Source organism: Rhinichthys klamathensis, unplaced genomic scaffold, assembly GCF_029890125.1.
Source record: "Rhinichthys klamathensis goyatoka isolate OS25496 unplaced genomic scaffold, OSU_Roscu_1.1 h1tg000216l_1, whole genome shotgun sequence".
Taxonomy (NCBI): Eukaryota; Metazoa; Chordata; class Actinopteri; order Cypriniformes; family Leuciscidae; genus Rhinichthys; species Rhinichthys klamathensis.
In genome coordinates, this window is record NW_026606741.1 from 482,501 (window position 1) to 488,753 (window position 6,253).

The 6,253-nt window shown below is 38.5% G+C and overlaps 1 pseudogene; it reads left to right on the forward strand.

Annotated features, from left to right (window-relative positions):
* LOC130097290 (gastrula zinc finger protein XlCGF52.1-like) overlaps positions 1-6,051 on the forward strand; it is an 11,714-nt pseudogene extending 5,663 nt beyond the window's left edge.
* Positions 6,052-6,253: the final 202 nt, after the last annotated feature.

Sequence of the window (6,253 nt, forward strand, 5' to 3'; positions counted from 1 at the left end):
ACTCTCACACTCACACACGTACACGTACACTCTCTCACACACACACACACACACACACACACACACACACACGTACATTCTCAACCCCCTTCTCGGAAGAAAATGCACGCAGGACTCCGCTTCTGCCATCACACACACACCCAGGTGGGCAGTCCTTGTGTATTTCAGTGCAGTGCAAGCACAGAGTCAACGAGTAGGGCACCCGGAAGTCTTGCCTATATTGTCTGGAAAATGCACTCCAGTTCACAACACCTAATTTAGATAAAATACAGAACAGGCAATATTGCATCATTTTGAAGAAAGGCATTAAAAGTACAGAGTCATACAAGGAATTTCTTTTTTATACATTTTAAACATATTATAGGAAAATGTTAGACAAGATACTTGAGTGTTATTGGCTTTGTCTGTAAAGAACCTAAGAGACTTACTTTGTTTATGAACAATATAAACTAGTTTAAAAAAATGAGTCAAGACAAACTTTAATTTGGCTTGAGAAAGCCTATCCTAAAAGTTTTGAAGGCAATACAGTTTATCAGGCACAGACAGACGGATGGACATGACAGATAGCTAGTGATAGAAAGGCAGACAGAGATAGAAGGATAGATGGATTAGGATAGGATAGGAAATGAATTTTGATGTGGTAATACATCAGCTGTGGCATGCTGGTGTACTGGCAGAATGGGCACCCACTACTGCAGTCTTTTAAATACTGCTCATACTCCCCCTTGCTTAACACAGTTGTGCGCATTTTTGCAGGGGGAAATGACTCTTAAAAGAACCTTTGAGTTATAAAGTAAACAACAACAAAAAAATAGGTGAGAGAGATGGAGGACTAGAGTAAGAGTTAGAGAATAATTTACACAGCAAAACAAAAAAATATATATAAAGTAAAATAGCAAAAGTGGTACCCAGGGAATATAAATGGGGATGACAATGCCAATTTTTTTATGTTCAATTAAATAAATGTATACTTATTAAAAACAATAATATCAAAATAGTTTACATTTAATCAATTTATTTATAGAAAAAAAGTCCTACAATATAACTTTGTATATTGTTACTATTAACTCTTAAATCCTATTTTTCTTCTCCTGGTTCAGTTTTGCCACTGTATTTCTTTTTAAGGGCCTTGGTTTAACACTGGTGCACCCCCGCCCAAATCTGCAGGCTGCAGCCAGGTGCTTCTCAATGTGATCACTCCTTAATCCAGAAGATGGCGGTAATGCACTTTGTTTGCAAACTGCCAATAAAAACCACAGATGAAGAAGAAGATCCTCGAAGTTTTGTTGTGCCCTGGTGAACATCTCTGAGCGTTTCTTCCCGTGGATTACTCTAGGACTGTTTGCTATTGTGGACTGATTTATGTAAGTTTGCTGCCCTAAACTTATGCCTGTTTTCGGATTACGAGTTGCTTTGTCTACTGTTGTGTTTGTTTAAAGCGCGTAAAAAAAAAATTCTACACATATCATTGTGGTGGATTGAGTCTGTGGAAATGTCGTTTAAATGTATTTTGCTTTCATTTTGATGTTAATGTATGTTTATAGCCATATCTGTGACCTGTGTATTATGAATTGCAGAGGGAGGACGCAATTAATGTTTCTTTTCTCATACATCCTTCCGCAGAAAGACTGAATCTGTGTGTGTGTGTGTGTGTGTGTGTGTTTATTGTCTCTAGTGCTGCACGATATTAGGAAAAAATGACATTGCGTTATTTTATTTTTCTGCAATATGAAAACAATTTCACCGGATGACTTGAATCTCTATTTGGAAAGAACGAATCATTCTAGAATGACTGGGATGATTTTGTAATGAAGTAAATCTGCATAAAAAGTAAAAAATTACAAGCATAGATAAATACAATAGAACAAAGATATAAATGACTTTTTTTCCCCAGGTAAATCTAACTGTATTCCGGTACAGAGTCACACATTGAATAATCAAATGTAAAATAAAACTATATATATTCTTCACTGTATAAATTAAATATAATTAATTTTAATTATCTTTGTTAAAGGTACACCGTGTAGGAATTTCTCCCATCTAGCGGTGAAATTGTATTTTGCATTCAAACGAATAGTGCTCTCTAGCGCCTCGAATTTTCAAATGCATGTTGCAACTACGGTAGCCGTTATGTACCAAAAAGCTATGACAACATGTAGGCATGAATTGCAACCCTTATTACATCAAACATAGCCTGTGATGCTATTCATCAAAGAGCCTGTTTAGCTTTTAACTATACATGTTCTACTGTTATGCTGCCTATATAATAAGTACACAACCAAGCAATGAAAAAAGCTTGTAATTTAGACCATATTCAATTGCTTAGATCATGATCACTTAGATCATAATCTTGTACAGCAGTTGTCATTCACATTTTGACTAAACAAGATGACAAAACTAACCTTTGGTACAACAAAAAATATGATATTTGATAAACAGATCTCACTTGTTTTCTGTTATTAAATCAGGATTCACTTGAAAATTGACATTTATCGTTCAGAACTCATTCTAACAACTTAGTATGTTTTATTGTTTCAGACCCGATGGAAGAGAAAGAGCAAAGACGAGAACTGAAGTTAAAGGTGATGATGCTGTAGTTTGTTTCAGCCTGTTGACACCAATAAAACGATTTAATGTGCCAATTTACAGAAGATCTCAGACATCACCATAATGAATGAGCTGAAAACAGGGAACTTTTGGAGACAAAGAGGTTTTTCAGCTGCTCAGTTTAACATGATGGCCCTGTACTTTTTAAATGCAGATTGGATAAAAACACAGTGATCACAGTTCACACCTGCAGTGAAGCCCCTCCCACAACAATTCACCAATAAATACTGGGAATATTCCCATCATCCTACAAGAGAAGGACAAACTCCAGGAGTAGCAGCTGAAATCTGTGTGACTGTTAAAGATGGAGTTTATAAAAGAGGAGATTGAAGACATGAGTGATCCAGAACCATCCAGAATAAAACATGAAGAGACCGAGGAACAAACAGGTTGGTGTCCAGGGCTGGACTGGGACAAAAAAATCGGCCCGGGCATTTTGGCCCAGACTGGCCCACTATATAACACAACCGAACTTTGCACGCTCTTGAATATGTATACCACCTCCCATTAAAACCACTAATGCCATAAGTGAATAGGAGTGAGTAAGAGTTAACCGATGAAATAACTACTAAGTTGAACAATACTCCACAGTGATGAATCGTAAAGAAAGCTATAAGCTGGGATAGCAATACCGTTTTTTCCCACAGGTTTTTGTGAAATCTGTGGTGAGTGCACCTCTGTCCCTCTAGGGGGGTTCGGGGGCTCCCCCGTAAGAAATTAAATTTTGTGCTTTTTAATGTTAAATTCATCAATCTGGTGCACTTTGAGAGTTAAAAATAAAGAGCTCCAACCCATATTCAGTGTGCAAATTGAACAAAGAAAAACTCAAAACTCTTTTAGTTGTGATATAGTGTCTGTCTACATTACACTACTACATAATAATAGTTATAATATTAATCCCATGGCAGTAATAGCCATATGTTGTAAAACGAATGCACTGAAAAATAAAAGCAACTTTCATAATTAGTTTCGTACTAATTTCTATACAGAGAAGCACATGATCTTTTATTTTGACGGAAACGGCATCGAGCTTTTATTTTGAAGAAAAATATGGTTTACAAACTCATTACTCATTATCGTCTCATTACAATTCTAATAAAATGCGTAATCGTCAAATATGCAGATGTGTAAATAATGCGTAACTGGGTAGTGGGTTCCTACATAGCCTAATGGTGTGTTCACACCGAACGCGAATTTAATTATTTGGGCGAGTAGATTACATACAAAGTCAATGCAAAGACGCGAATAGACGCATCATTCGCGCCGGGCGTTGCGAATGACGCGAATTGTGCGACGCGTTTGCCGCGAATGTCTTCCGCGCAAGTTGAAAAATTTGAACTCGAGCGAATGTTCAAGCGTCTAACTAAACGCGATAGACGCGTATTTGACGCTCTATTCGCGTTCGGTGTGTGAACACACCATAAGTGTTGTGACAGTAGCCTAGTTCTGCTTACCACAGTTCTCTGCACTCACTCATCTCTCTCCTTATCCTCCTCTATCCTCATCAGACACTTGAAGGGCCTTTGAAGTTTCTTTTTTCACGCTATTTCTCTGCACATTCCTTGTGTTTGTTCTCCATCGCTCCGACTATTTTGACAGATACACACTGACACTGCTCGCTCACTCAGAGCTTAACGGGGGAGGAGTTTAAAGATGTGATTGGACCACCCCAGTGTCAATCAAGAAAATAACCAATGGGCCGCTGATCTACGCGTTTCATCATGCGCCGGTCTGTGAGAAAAAGAAAAACCTACGCTGACTTTTTTTTTTGTCCAATGCATTACACCGGCACAAAGATCCCAGAGCCGCCAATTAAACAAAACTAAACGCAATGGGCCGCCGATATACGAGTTTTATGGGCCGTTCAAAAAAAAAAAAAAAAAAAAATATGAGATGTATCGGCCCACAAAGCACGTCGGCCCACCGGGCAAATGCCCGGTATGCCCGATTGCCAGTCCAGCCCTGTTGGTGTCCATTCTTGATTCTTCATTGTTGATGTTTTGGTAGATGTGAATTAGTAAGCAGTATATGGATGATAAAAGATAGAGAAATACATCTAAATGATCATAACCTTGTATATAGCAGTTGTCAAACCTATTTTTACTATATTAACAATGAATGACATAATAACAAGTTAAAGATCTGATCTCTGTTGCTCTCTGCTATTAAATAAGGGTTCACTTGAACTGATTCTAACTGTATTTCTGTGTATTTTAGACCAGGTGAGAGTGAAAGAGCAAAGACAAGAACTGAATGAAGTGGAGGAGGAACATCATAACTTTACAATTCAAAGAACAAAAGCCAAAAAGACGCACACCTGCACTCAGTGTGGAGAGAGTTTCACAGAGAAAGGAAACCTTAACATACACATGAGAATTCACACTGGAGAGAAACCGTATACATGCACTCAGTGTGGAAAGAGTTTTTCTCATGCATCAACTCTCAGTCTTCATCTGCGCATTCACTCTGGAGAAAAGCCATTTAACTGTGATCAGTGTGGTAAAGATTTTATTTCATCATCAAATCTAAAATCTCACCTGAAAGTTCATTCAGATGAGAAGCCTTATGTGTGTTCTCTCTGTGGAAAGAGTTTTTCAAGGCTGGACAGTTTTAAACGGCACCAGAAAACACACAATGAAGTGAGAGATTATATGTGCTTTGACTGTGGGAAGAGCTATGCTGCATCTGATCGTCTGAAACAGCACCAAAGAACTCATACTGGAGAAAAACCTTACAAGTGCTCATATTGTGACGAGAGTTTCACTCAGTCTGGACACCTGAAATCACACGAGCGAGTTCATACTGGAGAGAAGCCGTACTACTGTACTCAGTGTGAGAAGAGTTTCACTCAGAAAGGAGACCTTAACATACACATGAGAATTCACACTGGAGAGAAACCGTATACATGCACTCAGTGTGGAAAGAGTTTTTCTCATGTATCAACTCTCAGGAATCATCTGCGCATTCACTCTGGAGAAAAGCCATTTAACTGTGATCAGTGTGGTAAAGAGTTTATTTCATCAGCAAATCTAAAACACCACCTGAAAGTTCATTCAGATGAGAAGCCTTATGTGTGTTCTCTCTTACAAAAAAAAGAGTTTTTCACGTCTGGACAGTTTTAAACAGCACCAGAAAACACACAATGAAGTGAGAGATTATATGTGCTTTGACTGTGGGAAGAGCTTTACTACATCTGGTGATCTGAAACAGCACCAAAGAATTCATACTGGAGAAAAACCTTACAAGTGCTCATATTGTGACAAGAGTTTCACTCAGGCTGGACACCTGAAATCACACGAGCGAGTTCATACTGGAGAGAAGCCGTACTACTGTACTCAGTGTGAGAAGAGTTTCACCCAATCAAGTAGTCTAGTGACTCATATTAGAAAGCATTGTTCTGTGTCACAGTGAGCAAATGTTTTGTTAGATTCACATAAAGTAAATGTGTAGTTAAAGCTCCAGTCGGCAAGTCTGGCAGATTGAGTGGATTTAGGAAAATTTTGAATGTTTACAACTCTCATGCCCCTCCCCCACTATCAACGGAAACCCTCCCACCGTGACCGAGTTCATGCTCGTCAGTGCGTGTGCACCAGATTTTCAGTGAACGCGCCCGTCTCATCAGCATCCATCAACACCATGGATTATT